Below are 20,117 nucleotides of genomic sequence, written 5' to 3' on the forward strand. Positions count from 1 at the left end.
CAGCAATGATGCGAAAGAAACTCCAGCGGAGAAATCTTTTCCTCTGACTTAGCGTCATTAATGAAGATATTGGCTTTTTTACCTCGGCGAAGAATCTCGATGTTGTATCTATTACACCTGTACACGTGTACATCTACTGTGTATATCCGTGTATATTGTATATCGGAAATCGATGCATGGAGTGGATGACATTCCCAGCGGTATAAGATTCTTCAAACTTCAAATGTTTCAACCTAAGAATAATGAGTTCGCTCACGAATGCTTTTCACGGCATTGCTATAAACTTTTCAAAATAATCTGCAGCGAAAAATTGAACGGAGTAAATTTTGCCGGCGCGGATTGATTCTCGATTCCACTCACAGTCGGCACTGCAGGCTCATCGCGCATTGACGATTATCCGACAAGGTACAATTAGGTCAATCCATGAATACCGATTTGAAGATCATGAGAACATGTGACTGAGAGATATGCACGTTGAATAAACCCTGTATCATAGATTCGACGCAGCATCGGTCAATGGGGGTGTCATATAATTATTCAGCTTTATAATTATAAGCGTCATGGCGATCATTAATTTCGCAATGAGAAATTTTTTTACGTTAACAGAGATTATAATTGCGCGGTGGATTTGCATGCGAGGTGTACAGGCAGCATACATTTGTATGGAGGATGAACGGAAGGATGGTGCGACGTCTGCGCAGCTGCTCGTCATCAAATAATTCACAATTGCGGATTTAATACTTGAGAGGATATTAATTTAAGCACGGAAACGCTCATGGCTGACAATCCAACTGCGAAATCAATAGATCTAAGCATTGTACTACCGGGGTTAGGGTATAAGCCTTCCACCCACCTTATTACATCCCACGGATACGTATGTTTGCCTATATGTGCGTATATTACATGTACACACAGTGGTCGTTGTATTAGGTATACGGGGATGTACCTTTGAGAAGCACATTGCAGAGAGATGCTGGAGAGCGGCCACATCTCAGGTAATTACGGGCCGGCCGGACCGAGTAAGCTGTTTTGGATGTAGGTATTGCGTACATGTAGAATGCCCCGACTTGGATGGACAACGAGAGGTAAATTGCTGCGGGAAACTCAGCTCCACCCGCGAATTGAGGTATTGCATGCGGGAAATGCGCCGGCGTAAGGTGTATTAAACAAAAAAAAAAGAAGAAAACCAACAAAAACTATTATCCGTTTTATCGCTATTTTAATCCACGAGAAATCAGAAATTTAATTTCGCTGATATATTGTCATCAAAAATTCGGAAAATTCAAACGATTTTAATTTTGCGTTGAAAGAAATTGATTTCCAAATGCAAAATGAGCGAATAAATATGTACATTGTTTTTATTCGGTGGGAATAACGTTAGCGATGGACGAACGGTATATTATAAAGACACAAAAATTTTAGCTGCACGCAGAGCTCTGGTAGATCGGTGATTTCTAAAGGAACATGGAGAACGAGACGATGGGAAAAATTTGTATCGCATACACCGCCACCGGCTCTGTTGAGAAAGCTCAGCTTTACGACACACGCACACACACGTGCACAAGTAATAAGCGAGATTAGGGTACCGAGAAGAGAGAGAACAGAAGCTAAAAGCTGCAGTAGCTATACCGAGAAGCTCCCCTTTATAGGACAGCGGCATTATTGTTTCCCCTCTCGGTCTTCCTTCCGGTTCAACATCCCCCGTAGCATCTTCATCTAATTCTGCAGCGGTGAACGTTTATTATCACTTAGAAAGTTCTGGCGATAACTCAAGCTTGGCTCGGGAATAATTTCAGCGCCCTTACACGCATTTGCACCGCATCGATGCAGGGAAAATATTTTATTAATATGTTATAATTAATACTAAGGATGTATGTTAACGTAATGTCAGGCCGAATAAGCAGTTGGAATGATCACCTGATAAAACAAAGGCTTGGACAAATTGCTTGAGCTAATCGAGTTTATATAGGTAACTAAAAAAGTCCTCGTGACGCGGAAGATAAAATTTAAAACCTTAACATTTTTGTATGCAAAGACGTTGTTATGTTTACAACTTCAGAGATATGACATTATTCTGTGGTTTTCTACCGCGAAAATTAATTCACATCGATCGTCCGATTCTGATTGACAATAGTTTATTTTATTCGCAAATAAATTATCCATAGATCGTCTGAGTTAGATTTTGGGTTACGATAATACGTTTATTGGCTAAATCGCAAATTTATGATCTGCATCTGAAAATTAGCAAGATTTTACACAACGGATTTTTCTTACCAGCCCACAAACTCGAGAAAAAATTGCGGACAGTGACAATTTATACTGTATAATTCATTTATGAATATATCTAGTAGGTAATTTTTTGGTGAAGTAAGTATAAGAATAATGTGATTTATCTGAGGTTATAATCACAGGATTTTTAGAGTTGAAATTCGGTGTTTAAATATTTTGCTCGAGATTGCAGAGACTTTTTTTTATAATCAGATTCAACTTAACAAGGTTTGATCAGGTTAGTTTGATTAAGCTTATTCGAACCTTTGCTTGGTCACGTTTTTGCTTCGTCACAATTTTCGAGCTGACTACGTACATGCATCTACATCTCATGCATCCTTAAATTTCGCAGGATGCGCTGCCTGCACTTTATGCCGCGAAATTACAGTTGACCCAACTATACTTTCCGCAAGTGGCGTTGCCTTGGGTCGCAACGCACATACTTCCAGACGTGCGCCCGAGGAGCAATATGCGGGCTCTGCAATATACAATATGGCAACTTCAACTCCCCAGGGCTGCAGCATCGCGGCGGTGCCCATCTTGAAAATCATTACTCGATCCTCCGCCGGGGTTGATGAAAAATATCGTGATTTTCACCGCCACTGATACTCGGAGAAAATCCCGTCCCCGCAAGTTTGCAGTGTTGAAAACGCGTGTTATCAAAAATCGCGTCCAAGCTTACGGTCGTTCCGCGGTAAAAATTGGGTTGGTATAACGTAATTAGCTCCGATTCACGCGACGAAATGCTTGTTCATTGGTTAAAATTTTTCTTTACGCGAGTTATGTTGAGTTGATTATCTTTATTTGTGCTCGGTTATTTTAAGCAATGTTCTGTCAAAAAATTGTTACACGATTTTATAACGATGCATGTTTAGCAGGATGTTCACAGTGAAGTTGAATTATGACAGGGCTTACGTTGGGAAGTTAAGCATTTATGTATATACGATATACATATGTGCAAGTTTTTGAAAAATCGATGAGATTTTTTTTATAAAATCGTCAGAATAACGATCCTCTTGCAGAAATAAACATGTATTGATCATTAGAAAATTTATCATGAAAGCAGCGACTCGTAGCTAAGTTTCTTCGGAAAGAGCCTGCTATTTAATCCTCCCTCAATTATACATAAGTCTTATTTCATAATTGACTGGTCAAAATTCGAAAACTCATTATTGAATCATATATATATGTTCAGTTTTGCCTTAAACATCATGTATAATACGAGAAGTTATGACTATTTTCTTTGCTCCTCAGCTTTATATTAAAAACAATGCGAAGATTTACAATAAATTTAACAATCTTCTGGGGAGCTTTTTGACAAGCGAAAAATTAAAGTAACTACTAAAAAGAAGAATCGAATTATAAAAAGTAATCTTGTCAAATTGAAATAATTAAACAGTCGAAATTTATACCGGTGAAAAAAGTCAAATCTTATTTTTTGATGAGCGTGAAAACTGACGAATTTCCCACATTGCATGTTATGTTTCTTTTCGATGGACTGTGACATGAACAACGCCGACGAGCCAACGTCATAACGTCGAATTCACGAAGAGGAGTATCTTTGGAGCTTTAATTTAATTAAAATAAATTATTGGAGCAGTACGCGAAACGCGATGAATAAATGAATAGCCTGCGCGATAGATAGTTGGAACACAGAAGGCTACAAGGTTGTACAATGCGCGGATAGACCTACACTGCACGTGTAATCTGGAGGAAATTAACGCCGCGATTCTTTACGGCTATGAGATAAACATTCGTGACATCCAAATCACCGGTTGTTCTATTTAACGTCCCTAGAATTTAGTGTTTGCGCAATTTGATAGATGAATTTTGAATTTACGACGAGATAAACTCCCTTCGCTATTCACTCGCCATACGCGACACGTTGCAGGCACGCTCATACATACATCGCTTCGTTTGTGTGCAATAAAGTTGAGCAGAATGAAGAGAGAGAGAGAGAGAGAACGTATTAAAATTGAACACAAATAACGTCGGAGGACATCAGCAGCCCGGACGCTATTAAATGTGTCACGATGAAAATAGCAGAATACGGAAGTGTTTGCGTTTAATAATGCTGTGCAGGTCAATACCGTACCGTTCCAGACAAATGAAACAATCCATACACAACACCGGATACAATATACAGTTGATATTTTATCACTATCATCCTGTACAAACCGGAAACGATCCGAGTATTTCCTTCGACTTCTGACTCAAAACGGTGCTTACAATAGCCGGTTATTGAATTGGCCGTTTTACCTGGGAAGTTATTGCGATAAGTTGAATGTTCAACAAATCAATCATTTCTCAACCGGGTTTAATCTCGTCTTTGATTCGAATGTTTTTTAATTTCTGCGGTAATTGATTAATGAATCGTAGTTTTGTGTGACAATAATCACATTGACATTATCGCTGCGTGCTGTAATTTAGTTCAAGCATTGAAACAAGCCCAAGTTTAATTTCACCATCGATGCTATAATTCTCGGTGTCAGCGGATATTGGCTTTCTAGACGGCAAGTTACCCCCTACGCATTATAGGTATGCCACGGATACAAACAGCTGGACATACCAAAACCACGTTCGAATAAACAGGGGTGGATAAATCTTCACCCCCGCACCGATAGTTGCGCAGCAAAATAAATAGTCACAAGATTCATTATCGTTCCAATTGCAATAATTGTTTTAGATTGAATTAAAGGCTGCGGCACTGTCTGCGCAAACAAAGGTATACCATAAGGTGCTGTCTCTCGAAGGATGTACCGAAACAATAACATTTAAAGGTTTGAAAAAGTGCAATTTAACCTCATCGAGATAATAATAATTTTAAAAAACGTCCTCTTGGTCCAGAAAGAGATGGTCAAACATCACGTTTCAACTGTAAACTGTACCATGTCGTTAATAACAATGTCAGAAAAGTCAAATTATTCTAGTATTTACCACCGGAAAATCCATGTATAGATCGTCGATGAGCAAGAGCTTATTTTATTCGTAAACGAATGAATTAGAAATCGTCGGATGTATTTTTTTATCATTTTTTTTTTTTTTTTTAAATTTTAGCGTTTTAAAATTTTTTTCGTTTTTCGCGATAGCGGTACAGGATATAGGTATAGCTATGGCAGTGTTCGGTGCAACACAGGAATCGAAGCCGGAACTGAGGAGGACGGCGGTCCTTGGTTCGTGAAAGTTTGCAGCACGCGCGTTTGTCGTATCAACAGTTAACTCCGGGAAATGAATGTGCTTTGCGAAGTTGGGTCCGAGGTCGTGCATTTGACCGCGAACTAATGGCCGCCACCCGCGACGTCGGCGTCGCCTGGGAGCCGCTAACCAAGGGTGATTGATTAATCAAATAGGGGCTCGGGCCCCGATGAGGAGAGCCACGTGCACAAGACGCGAAGAGCGGGACAACAAAACGGCAAACAATATTTGCCGACCCTGTTCCAAACTTCGGCTTCCAAACTCGGCGCGTCGTTAGCTCGGCAAGCTCAGGATTCTGATTGGATTTCATCTCGGCACTCGACGTGCATATCATTTTCTCCCAATTTCGCCTAGCGTGTCATGTACGTACATACGATCCTTGTCACTGCAGCTTGGATCCATGTAAACGGGGAGTTGCTCTAGTGTTATCGTTACTGCCTAGGTGCATTGTACTTTTCGCGTCATTGTCTTCCCGGAGACAATGTGCTGTCCTTCCAGTGTATCTAATGAAACCTACCCCGCCTCTCTCTCTCTCTCTCTCTGTGTTCGCCGTTGACCCTACAGCGAACCCTTAATTGACTCATCGAGGTTACGCCCAGCTTCGTCCGGGCGAGGTTCGCTTCATCCGAAAATTCAGGACAGTCGATCCTTGTCAATTCACCCTGTACGTCCATGCGCCATGGCTGCACTACAGTATTCCGGAATCGACGAGAGTAATAAGCAAGATTGAACGAACTACGTGCTTCTTCGTTCTTCATGTAATTCATTAACCTTTTAATTGACGCTGACACGCTCGGAGTCCCACATTTTTTTTACAGATTTTTATTTAGCAGACTACTCTTTTGGTAACAACTGCCAAATCTTTTGGTTCCACATGGTTTCTGAAATATTTCTGACAACAAGTCTAAAAAATCATTAAATTTATTTATATATTTATTGCCGAAATAGCACACGTAAACAAGTGGTCAAAATTAGTACTTTCTTACGAAAAAATCATTTTCTGCTCATCTACCATAAAAATCCGAGTCTTAATTCTTACAGAAACTTATTACTTACCAAAAATTTGTCTCCTTGTTGTTTTTGTTTGTCCGCCATATTGGGTCCGCCATTTTGAATTTTCGAATTTCAAGATTATATTCGTAATCAGCGACCCCAAAAGCCCACGCATGCAAAGTTTCAAGTAAATCGCATCTAAAAAAAAATGTATCCACCCAAGGGTTAAATGAAACGCATGAATTTAATTACCTTCGTGACTTCATAATTTTCGAATCTACGCGACTATTCCCAGAATTTCTTGCATTATATCTCGACATATTTTGTATCCTCTGAGGGTTGTTTCACCGGTCTTTGATATTCGCAAATAGCTCGATTGAATACCTATAACTGTTCAACAAGCTTTGTATAAGATTTCTCTCCAAAGGGTGAAGCTGCGATTCACGTAAGCTTATGTTTATTACGCGCAGAATATTACAAGCTTTGTGTAACATCGAGTAGTTACTCTTCTTTGTTTTGAAAATAGCTCCATTCACACAGAAATTGGTAAAATTATATCCCGCATTCCAGTTCAAGGAACGGGTGAAAGTTTATAGCCTTGGCAAGGTCTTGTATTGTTCACCTGAGTCATTCTCGCGGATTTACTGTACCTATAATCACGGGGACCATTTGAATTCGGATGAAATTATACCATCATAACGAGACTTTCCCTCGTTGAGGGAACGGAAGACCGGGCGAATATTCCCTTTTGAAACTATTACTTCTTGAAGAAATCCTTTCATCTTGTAAGTTCGCGGTGTCGCACCTACGTCACAATTAATCAGTACCATTGTGTATAAAGTGATGATACGTAATCCTTGATCACATGTTCTCGATTTCCCCGCACGGAATTGGGCTTCAGTGAAAATTTTTGCCGACTGGAAAATTTTCTATTCCATGCGTTGTGCGGAGTAAAAAGTTTTGGAGCATCTGCGCTGATGCGAGGGTAGAATTTTTCTCGCCAAGGTAATTATAGCCGCGATAAAATGACTCAGGCAACGAGAGATGCAGGATTCTTTATCCGCCCGAGTCTTTTCAGGAGATCCTGAATAGCTGGGGATTAGAGCCACGCTTCGAGAGCTTGCATTATTTAAGTCAGACGTTTTAAACCGACTTGAGAGCGCATGAACGTGAGCATTGATTTTCGACGGTTAGAAAAACGGTCAGCTTCGTCAATAAAATACCAGCTGACGGTCCATTTCTTCGGAAGTTTATGTAGGTGCGAGCGAAACGTAGACTCTATCTATATTCGCGTCCCTTGGTGCATTTATACATATCTGTATACGTATACACGTATACGGTAGGTTTACGCATTCATCGCGTGTCTTTCGCCCTTTCACCGTTGAATTATACACCGTTATTTATTTAATATTGCACCCGCATGACAATACCTCGTAAATTGAATTCCCAAAGCGGCGTAGGTATACCGCTGCAGTAGCGGAATAATTTGCGAACGCTTGCAGGAAAAGTCGAATCTATCTCGAGACACGAGACGAGTGCCCGAGCGGCTGGTTAACTCATTCCTGTCGAACCCACTTGGCGCATTGTTCATCTCAACCGATTAATCGAGTTATCGCACGTGGATTCCAATTAGTCAGATAGACGTTCGAGTAACCGGTCTTCGAGGTGCAACATCAGCGGTGGCTTCCGCTTTTAAACTAATTACATTTCGGCGAGTCACAAGTCGTAGACATATTAATATGAGTATAATACCTGTCACCCGGGTGTAAGAAGTCGTTCCCACTGATCGGGATAAAATTATTCTCTAGTACCGGAGCTTGCAAACTTTTTGCTCGAATCACTGAAACGTGAGAAATTTGGAAATTTCATGTAACAAGACGATTTGAACTTTTCGAAATTCGTCAATTTTGTGGGGAAAAAGAAGAAAAGAAAGTCGAATGTAACCGTCGCCAAAGAATCAGTGTACGGGTGTTTTGTTCTCCGGAGACCAAAATTTACAGTAATGTTGTTACGTGGGATGACGATCTACTTTCTCTTCTGAGGCTGGTGACAGCTCGATGGATTTTCGTATGACAAACCATCCGCGTTGGCCTGAATGATTCAGTGAAAGCGGTTTCTCTCCTTTTCCATTTCCCAATTCCCACTTCTCGTTTTCCTTTTTCTTTTCTTGGGGACGCAGGGAGACACCGGTGAAAAGTTAATGCGCGAAATCGTGCGTACCGTAGAAACTTTGGATCAGGATCGAGTTTACAGAGTCGCGTACTTTGAGTAAAAAAAAAAGGGCGAGTATCGGTATTCTCAATTTCTATTTTCTAGATGCGCGCTGTGCATTCCATAGGTGTTAATAACTGTGTAAAATATGTAACATAGATCCCGTATTTGCGCTGGATACACCTATAACGGAATAAATATACCACCGACCACACAAAGCCGGGTAACCCCATTTTCATCGGACAAAATCTACACCTATTTTTGTTCAAATTTAATTGCCACAATATAGCTATAGGTATACGTAGGTATACTGTAGAGTTGTTGGCGTGCGTATATTGTTCGTGTATGTTTACAGGTGGGTGCGTTATATCTGTAAGCCCACGCGAAACGACGACGCACGATGAACTCGAATTAATCGAGAATGATCCGACATACGTTATGCGGGTTCATCAAACGCGTCATCCCCCGTGACTGCTGACTTACCATCTCTCGACTTGTAACGCTAATTGCGTTTGCCGCGTGTTACACCGATGTATTTAGCGCTCGGCTTCCTCATTGAGAATGCAGATGAGCTGGGCGGAAAAGACTTGCGTGCGTTAGGGTGGGTTGAACGCACACCGTGCATATTGTGTAAATTTTATAAGCGCGCGGTGGCGAGTTGAAGTAGCTGGGTAGGTACCTATGTACCTTGCATACCGCTGCAGGCTTGTAACTTTGGCCCTGGGGTGGCCGGAAAGATTTTTTTCTTTCCCGCTTCTTATTATTCTTCTTTTACTTCCGGGTTAAAAAACGTCAAGAGAAATATATATATATATATATATTTGCGCGTGCGGTAGATTGAAAAACTTCCCGGGTAAAACTTGAACCGCGAAATATGATCGTTTGGCAAACTCGTAAGTTTTTAAACGCCGAGTGAACACGAACGTTTTGTTTTTCTTTTTTCTATCCTAGTTCGCCACAAGACCACCCGTGCACGTTGAGAAGTTTCTAATGTGTCTGTTCGTTGTCAGTGTAAATTCTTAACAGCTCAATCCTCGAGTTCGATTGAATTAAACGACCGCTTCGGAAAGAAGATGAAAAATTAAAACAGAATTACAAGAGGAATATGAGGAGGATATGCGATATCTGCCATCGTGGATTGTACGATATTTTATCTCTACTAATATAACAAAGGCGGTATTCGCGTCGCAGCCGTTTATGTAGGCAATTATTATAAAATAATTTTCACCGTACAGCGTGCAATCGGATATGTAAAATTTCTGCGTCGTCTCGCGGCAAGGTAAAACACGATACCCTGTAACATGTTCAGAGTCCTCGTAAAATTCATGCGTGAAAGCGCGTGTATTTATTCCCCGGCACTTTGTAACCGAGGTACGAATTGATACTCGACGAGCTCAGCAGGAATTATTAATGATCCCGCGGAATGAGAAAAAGTTTACCGGTCCGTGTTTTATAATCATGTCATCGGTTATTTCAACGTGTGCCAGCTCGTATAACGTATAACGAAACTCGTGCTACCCACGTTCGTCTAATTTTGCACGTAGATCTGACAATACAAAGGACAATTTGTGTGGGCTTAGCTGACAGTGAGAATAGAAATTTTGGCGAACACGTCACGTTGTTCGGGGATAGAGGAAGAAGAAGAGGAGAAGGTTGGGGGGGGGGGGGAGATTCTCGTAACGTTTACCTCATCATTTATAACTACATGTATCACAATCGACAACGGCCTCGTTCCCATGCCGGATTAACTCCGTGGATTTAACACGCGGGCAAGGAATTTATCCTTAGCTTACTTCATCCTTCGTCTCGAAATGGACAAAATATCGCGTAATTGCTGGTCTGTAACTAAACTAATATATCATATCTATAATGCTTATTATTCGGTATTATGATTCCCAAGTTTCAGACCATGACGATGGGAAAAAGGGGAAAGGGGGCAGGCTTCGAACGCAGGACCGTGTTGTAATTAATGATAGTCCAATCAGCAGCTTCCATATATATATATGATCATGTACGGAATATGTATACGACATATAGGATGCTGCAACCGGTATGATAAATTCAACGGTAGAATTAATCACAATGTGGATTACGAAATAGATTCTGGGCATTGGACGGGTTTTGTAATTATTGAAAGCGGGAAGCCGCGACCTGTCTGCAATTATTGTATATAGGTAATACTTGGACGAAATTTCCAACTATCGTATTTGAATTTTATTCACCTTGCAATGAAGAACGATGCAATTTACCGACTCGTCAATACGATCAGAGGAACGAATCCGTGCAGCGTTGTTTAATTTTGTTAGTAATTTAATCCCAAACGGATTCAGGCAGGCATGAACCGTGTTCTTTTTTTTTACCTCCTCCGCCTTTCATCTTCCTCCAAGTAATTCGAATAATTAATTAAAAAGATTAACTTACGAGACAAAGAGACCAACGTTTCCAAACCGCAGGAAAATGTTTACACTCCCTTTCGAGCTCAGCATTAGTTTTCTTTAATTACATTACAAAAACAACAGCTGTGGAAGCAGAAATTAAGGAACAAGGAAAACGCTGAAGCAGGGTGTGAGCTTTTCTGCAAATTCACCTCGGTATGGGGATGGAAATTAAGTGCCGTTCTTGAGACTCGCCGCACGAAACAAAGAAATTTGATATTCGAGTAAGTCAGGGAGGATCAGGTGTCGCAGGTACTAAATCATTCTAAATACCGACATGTGTCACAGCTGCAGGGAAGTAAAAATTTGTAGGAACGCTTGTTAGAAATTTCCGCGGCCAATGCGCGTAGCAAAATTTACGTACATAGTGATGTCGGTACGATAATTTTGGTGCAATTACAGCGTTTACCTTATTTTAACTTTTCGTCGCTGCGAAGGGCGCGAAGAATTACAATGCCACGGCTTTACGAGCGATTCCTAAGAGACAAAATCTTTTCCAAGTTTTCCCTCAAATCAGAGTTCCGAGAGTCAAAATACCCGGTATAATGCTAATAAGAAAACAACAATTTTCCCCCTTTTCCTTTTCACTCCTGGAAAACATTATCACACAACATACCTAAGCGCCAAGCTTATACCTAGTTATGATTTTAACACAAATTCGAAAGCTGAAGCAGCCTTTAAGCCACGCAGCCGTATCACCGAATCAGTAGTAAGAGTCGCGCACTCGGTCTCCGCAGTGGAATAGCGGCAGTAGCGAAAGGCCGTACAGGTTCGGCAGCACTTCATGGGCCCGCGGACGAGCCTCGGTGGAAAACGTTCTCTGCAGGGATTCTCTGCAGGGAAAAATCGAGCTATTAAACACGGGAAGGCTTGTATATGTCTTGAAGCGGGTGCCGTTGTGAGCATCCGGCTTATTTTTTATCGCTGGGACTCGCAGGCAGGCCTCTCTTCTTCTTCTTCTCTCTCTCTCTCTCTCTCTCTTATTCGTAATTGGAATCGATTCCGCCACACGGATTCCTGTTCTGCACTCCCACCACTTTCGCCGTAAACGGCTTTACTCGAACACCGTGTAAAGCAATATCTCCTGGTGGAAGGCACCGCTGCCGCCGCTGTAAGAGAGAACCGCCACCGCTTCCACAGGGTGCCCCGATGTAATATCATTCTGCTGTTCGGAAAAATGTTTAACACGGGTGAAAATTTTTACCTTATTCTCATTGTCGGTCAGGCTGAATACTTACGTAAGCCTATCCCTCCGTGCGGGTGGAAATTGTTCTCTGTGAAATTCAAACTTTGAGTCGTTTAAAAATTTACGGCAGAACCGCCGAGGGGTGTGCAAAATTTCAAAGACTACGTAATTAGGGACTGCAATTTTTTTTTTCAAATTTCAAACAATTGGGTCAAATTTTCTCGGTTTCTACACGTATAAGAGAATATTCAAGCCACGGTTCGAACATGAATGAACATTCACAAACATATATTAACCAAATGTTACGAACGAATTACGACGCGTATCAGTTGTATATAATGTATATTATATAGTATAAAGCGCCTTGATGAGGCTTTCACCTCTACCGAACAGCTGCTTAGACGTTACTGATGAGCCAGTCGACGCGTCCCTTAAACACCAAATCAACAGATCCGTTTTGAGCGTAACAAGCTACAGGTAGTGTCAGAGAATAATTTCTATACATATCTGTATGAATTGTTTCGGTTGAATGAAATAACCTTATTGTAATTGTGAGACTTATCTGAGTGATGGATAAGTTATTAAAATATTTGAACTACCTGAGGTGAAGCTAAAATATTGCAATGAAAGATTTAGGTTGCATTGAGTAGGCTTAAAATTAATAACAAATTTGATGATCCTCTCTATACGTCCGGAATGAGCGCATTAAAGAAGTTTGTAAGCCAAAAATTAATATCTACGTTGTGTCAATTTTACTACGACATAATACGTAATTAGCAAAGTATGATCACGTTTTCTAAAGAGATTCAGAAATGGCAAACGCTGGAAATGCAACGCGAAGCTTATGCATTGGTTAATGATTAGCTATAAATCACTGCGAAACTATAAAAAATCTGTCAAATTCCTTCGAATTTGACATACAATTGCTCATTACATTCTCAAAATATTTTATGACAATACTGTTGATTGTGAAACGCATTTGCAAATCGTTCTGGCATTGCTGAATATATAATTTAGCGGAATTGTACCGATACTGATTATGATAAACGGATGGCAATATGGAATTGTTGACTCAAGATTATAAAATCTGTTTCGATGTATTTGTAGAAAATAGTCTTTTAAAGAAAACGAGCCATCGCGTAGAGTAAAATTGAACGAATCTAGGTACTAGATTTCCAACAATTTCGAAGCGGTTTGAAACAAAGCAACGATACCCCTACTTTTTTCGTAATTCCAGTATTTCCTATTTTTCTATTTTAAAAGATATCTTGACAGTTTACGAATCAATGAAATTATTATAACGATTTTACGTAGGTATACTCAATGTAAGACTGGTATCTCACGATAACGTTAAAAAGAGCGATAAACTTTTCGATCACCAAACTTCTTAAAACGTGCGGCGATCGAAACTTGCAGCACAATCGACGACCCCTGCAGCGACGTTTAACCCCTACTGTCACCCTGCGCATGGAACGGAGTATAGCTACCCGGCAATAAGGTCATTCCGGTTCAATTCACGCCGATTGCTCCACCGTCTACTCTTATATTAGCAACAGAATTCGTTTCCGCTTCTCCTTCCGCTTTTCACACTATGAGATCGAGATCCAAGCGGGGAACAATTCGAGTTGATCTCTCAGGGACAACGTCGATCGGATCGACGGAGCTTTCGGCTTACACGGAAAATTTAAATTACCTTCAACTCTTTAGCACGCGAATGAACGCGTATTGTTAAAGTTACGCCGGGATGCTGCTCGCGCAGCATGGGAATCGGTCGTTCAAATACGAACGGATATATTTTAATGAGAAAATTCTTTCCCACCTGCACGCTTTTGTACAAATTGGTATTCCACTTGCTGTATATTCGACGGCACGTAGATTCGCCATCTTCCCAACGATTTCTGCAGCTATTTTGCCTCGATCGGTGCACGCCTGAAGCATAATCTGTGATGCGAGACTGTGTGTTTTTTATTTATTTTTTTTTTAAATCTATTATCACGTTATATCAAACATGTTTAATAAACTCGCACACGATTTCATATACGTATATAATATAGCGGTATGAAAAATTGTCGGTATATCAGGCGCCAGCAGCGACCCTCTAGCTTTGTCCGATCATTCGATAAGCTGGCTCGCATCGCAGATGAACGATTTCAATTCGATCAACAAACGCTGACCACCTCTGATTGCCGGTAATACGACGCGCCGAGATCGGTTTCAAAGAATATCACTCCCAGCGATGTATGTACATTGTACGTTCATCGGGCATTCTATGAGGCATCGATCATGGTCGGAAGTTGAGCTTTTAGATTTGCTTCAGAATGTTTCACCTATCTGCAAGTGGGTATTGATCGAAAAACACAGCCCCATATTTTATTTTTTATATTTTTAAACACAGCTGTTTGAAACGTGATTTAATTCGCGATATCCAGAGCATCCACGTGCTGAAATGTGAAAGTATTCAGAACAATCTGGTAAAATATAACAAAACACTTGAAACTTTGTCAGAAGTGGAGTTTTGCAGTGCACAAAAAGATTTGTAATTTTTAAACATAATTATTAATGGTTACAAATGATAAATATTTGATCTCACAATACAGGTACATACGCTACTTTGTAATTCCCTGAATGTATTTTTTTCCACCCACATTACTGGAAACTTTTCTTTTTGATTTAATGTAAGAATTCATTTCAATTGTTGTTTCTTTAAATTCCATCATTTTTCGCAACGACATTTCGTTTGCTGTAATAATCGCTCTATTTTTGAAAAGAGCTTGAAAACGTTCTCCAAGTTTTACCATTTTTTCCTGAAATAATTCAAATTGCAGAGAATGGGCTCTTCGAAAATATCTTCCAAATTAAATTATATTTTAGACAGAAGTGGTTGAAACTTTCGTTTTTAAGTAGGGCTCTGTTTTTCAACCATTAAATTCGTGTAAAAAATTCTAAAGCAAATCGAAAAGCTCAACTTTCGACCTTGATAGATAATTCGTGGAATGCCCCATATACCTGCATCTACAGTCGGCAAAAGTTGCACCGGGCAAAGGAAAAACGGATAAACGAACGGTTGGACTCGCTGATAATTATAATAGGTACGTATCAATGGATGCCAGTCGCAACGAAACTTTTAACCTCGAATGATCGTTCAATTATTATTCTCGAAAGAGAAGAACCTGGCTATATGATCCGCACTAGGGAAAAGGGAATTGGCAATTCTCTTTCGACTTTGTTGAAAAGTTGCAGATACATATGTGTGTATACATATATACATATATATATATATATAAGTGGAAAAAGTTTTCGCACTTCAGATCCCTCATAAACTCCTCTCGGTGGAAAATTTAAAAGCTGGTCGCGTATCGTATTAAACTAGTTTCATTTTTGTAATTTTGTTTCCTTTTCTCTCTCTCTCTCTCTCTTCCCTCTAAAGAAATAACGTAGAACTATGTATACACATTCCGAACTGTCTCCAGAATTGAATACCGGCATTAGTGTATAGTATGTATTCGTGGAATGATTATTATGGTATAATTATTACACCGCCAAAGGAGGCTCATGTTATAATTAACGTCTAGACAGATTTTTCGTCTTCTACGGAGAAAATTAGGCTCGGTCGAAAGGTTGAGGTATGTACTAATCAATGTTATTTTTGACCAGCTCGAAAATTATTCGGCGATTGTTACAAAATACGTTGATGAAATTGTTTGAACAGCAACAAAATATTTTTCGTACCATGACATTCGAGTTTTGTACGGAAAATACCTACATTTTAGAACGTGTAATAACGAATGAGTATATAGAATATAGTTTATAATATTATACCAGGTGCATTACCGCAGTTACAACGTGTCCCGAAAAAGGCTTCATCAGCGAACTTTTGTGTTTTTGATTTCGTGACGGAGGGAGGTTCTATAGACGTTGAAAATATTTGTTTCGATTCGCCCCGCTCAGCCCTTACCCAGTTTAGTTCCATCATTACATCCCCTTGAGGGTCGATCCTTAATCTGTTGCACGCAGGCACGGTGCTGCCCAGGATCGTGTTTTTCCACTAAAAGTCACGAAGTCTTGCGCCGCGTTCGTCAGAATCAGGCGTACGCTGCACAGTCTGAATCGAAAGTTCGTAAAAGAGAACGAAATCGTTTAACAAATCTCCAGCAATGTTAATTTTTCTCTTTTCCTAACTTTTCATTCCGAGTGGATTCACGCGAGTTCCGAGTGTAGTTCAAAAAGTAGAATCGCCACAGAATAAAAGATTGAAAACATTATAATTCGTACCGATAATTTGATTGGTAGAATTTCAGAATATATAAAAGTGTAAAAGTATGTAAAGATCAAAGCACGAAGAATTAATTCAGTCAGAGTGTAGAAAACCAAAATATGTAGAGTCGTCAGGGATTTTCGGCAGTTTGAAAACTCTGTACTTTGACCCTTCTTATTGCGTGGCTATTCTGCTCTACGACCTCCACCAGAGGGTTCTATTCATCCCTAATGAACCCCGCCGCTCGAGTATCTCGGATGAACACGCGTGAGTCACAATAAACTTCAATCAGCGAGCCTTTTCGTCGAATTACCGGCAACGCTGACTCTGTTCCGGACCATATCCGCGCCTTTTCCACTTCGGCAAGACGGAGCGCGGCAATAAGAGTCGGGGCGCAGAATTATCGAAACTAACTTCTGGGGCGTCAGGTAGCAAAATCTCCCCATTACCGTCCGGGCTGCCTGGGGCAGGTGCTCCGCCTAACCCGCCAATTAGGACAGATTAGTGCGAAGCCGTTATTTGCAAGTTACGAAGCGGAATACCGCCGAAAGTACGAGGACACCGGGATCCGGCCGAGGCGTGGGATGAATAAATGCATCCGGCTACTCGATTATCCGGATTCCAGGAGAGCGGTTTTCACTGTAGCAACGACCACCACTGAGCTAAAAACAATCGGGGCGTCGATTAATCAAGTCCGAAAAAAAAATAATCGCACAACAGTCGATTGAATTGGCAAAAATTAATCGATTCATCTGTTATTTCGAATTTTTTCGCATGTAGTTTTAATAGGGGAAAAGTTCTTTGACAATATGTAGTTTCCTTCGAAATATTGTTCAATTTCATGGGAAAATATTCACTTACCTCTCACTTATTATATAAAACAGGTACCTAATTAGTGAGTAAGACAGGGATAATAATTGATACTTTAATCGTATAAATTGATCACGTATTGCAATATCAATTGTAATAGTCGAATAATTATGTTTGGTCATTATTACGGTTTTAGCGAAACAAGGACAGTATTGGTTTCGCACCGCATTAACTGCGCACCAAAATTGCACAGCGCCTGAGAATCTTCGTGCAGCATTGCGCAACGGAATCTGAGAATCGCTCCATTGAACTGAAATCCTTCGGGACAAGGAACAATCGAGTGTAACATGGCGCCGCGTTGCCCCCTAGGTTTTTGCCAGTTTGCAAAAGATTTGTACGTGTCGCTTGCCGCGGGATAAGTCCGAAATTAATGGCCCTCTATGAAGGAGTCCTTTATACTTTTGCGCCTCGTATAATCTTCGTATTAACTTTTTCACTCTCTTATATTATACGTCCACCTACAGCTGCGCGTTGTAATATTACACGCACCGCACCCTTATGGACAAAGACAGAACACGGCTCTTCTCTCCTAGAGCTTGACGGAAAAGTAGATAAGGAAAGTAAAAAGAAATCGGGGAGGAAAATTGTATACCGAACGATTTACGCGTTAATCCATGCACGCTTGTGTCAGGTTCAGGTGCAGATAGAATACTTGGACTTTACGAAAGGCAAGAAAAACCAGGACTATCCTTATTGATTTATCCACTTGTTTGTACGTTGTACAAAAAAATACACATTGCAAAGAAGTACCGCATTTTCATTGTACAGTAAACGTACCTGAGATATTGTTTGTTATTATTCTTTTTACAGTCGAGTGCGCGGTGCAATATTATTCAGTCTATAAAACCTAACAGTCCTTCTCAGGTGTTTCGACCTTCGAGTACTCGTTTTTATCTTAGTATCGGCCTGGCTGAGTAACTTCTAAAAGCTTAACGAATGATTCGGCGGAAGCCGGTAATTTGTACGAGGGTAATACAGGCAAGCCATCATCGAGACGAAGTGGAGGCGAGGTGTGAGATAAGAAATTTCGAAAAGCTGCAGGGAGACGCGTATGAAGTCAAAAATATCCACTCACGAACGATTCGAGTTCTAGATCTAAAAGTGAAAACAAAAAAAGAAAACACGAAATTTATTTATAAATTATGCTCTTCGTATGACACGAAAGTATATAAAATATATTACCTGGATGTATCGTGTATGCATGTACACATTTTCCGTAGAACCTCGGCTAAACTTTCCCCGCTTCGACATTTTACAATCAGATTTTCACCCTCGCGTGCCTGGGGGATAAAAAGGAACGTCGTTTACCGTACGCCATAAAACATTGTGTGCGTGTGCGTTTGCGTGTGTTGCGAGTATACATCGGGACGGGAGAATATTAAAATATAATGTGTAAGGAGCGTCGAAGCGGATTTTCAACACCGCTTTTCTCTCCTCACCTTTCCCCGTTATTCTATTCGGATTATTTATTCGTCTATTTTCCTTTTTCCTTTTTCTTCGCAGAAAAGAAAGCCTTCGATAGAAGACGCGATAGTGTAGGTATTGACGCGGCAACAGCGCTACGTATAGTCAAAGAGCGGGAATATGGCTGACTGAAGAAGAAAGCGGGAAAGACGGCGAGGGGGGGGGGGGGGGAGGGGGAATAGCGATAAGTAGTAACTTATTTACGACCTGCAGAACACTTTATCCAAGTTTACGGTGAAGCTGTGTACAGAAAAGCTAGGTGTTTCAACTTATGTAGCGCACTGTTATAGGTTCGAGTTCTTGCCAAGCCGCGTCGCGTTATTCAAAGAAGTTGAATCGATCCTTTGGTAGAAACCATGGAAGATGGCTTTTGTAATCGGTGTTAGAAGCTTGCGAGACCGGACGATTAGCCTTAGACCGATTCGAGGATCAGCTTCACCGAAACTTTTCGAATAGTAATTGTCTGTACGGTCGCAACCGCGATGTGACGAGAATATTTGCAACAGAGATTAATCTTGTTAAAGCATACATTTATTACATAGAAACGTCTTTGAGTAGGTACAAGGAATATTTGTGGAAAAAAGAAAAAAAAAAGTCGATTGAATGTAGAATAAATGAAAAGCTAGTCACTGTGTACACGCGATGTTTTACGTTAATTTTCTTCTTCCACGTGGGGGAGAAAAGAAGAGCCGAGGAGTCGCCGAAGGGTGGGCCAGAAAATAACCCGGACGTTGGCGAAAGCGTCGGGGGAGATCTTAATTCCTGGCAAGTAGAAGGAGGGGTTTTCCTCTAAGGCGCGCCGTCTCGCCAGCTCGTCAATCTTCATGTTTTGCGTCGGAACAAGGTCGCCAGCTTTCATCCACCGCCCTCCCCCCCCCCCCCCCCCTCTCCACCCCCACCCGCCATCCAACCCCTGGATTTTCGCGAGGCGAAATCCCTTTGCCTTCCCTTTTCTCATTCGCATTCCGGCGTTATAATCGCGAAATGAGTCGCGGAAGAGCGAAAAGAGCAGCGCGGGGATGGAAAAAGAACGCCAAACCACCGTGACAAAGATACGAGCAGCTATTACACCCCTGCATTTTATTTACGACACGCGACCGACCGTCGTCGGGTTCGCGAGGGCGGCCGAATCGCTCTGCAAAGATCCGATCTAATGAATGGAATTGTTCCCTCCGGTTAGCCGTTTCTCAAACACGTGTATATACGTAGGTGTAACAGTCGGTATAGTAGGGACCTCGAC

Source organism: Neodiprion virginianus, chromosome 4, assembly GCF_021901495.1.
Source record: "Neodiprion virginianus isolate iyNeoVirg1 chromosome 4, iyNeoVirg1.1, whole genome shotgun sequence".
Taxonomy (NCBI): Eukaryota; Metazoa; Arthropoda; class Insecta; order Hymenoptera; family Diprionidae; genus Neodiprion; species Neodiprion virginianus.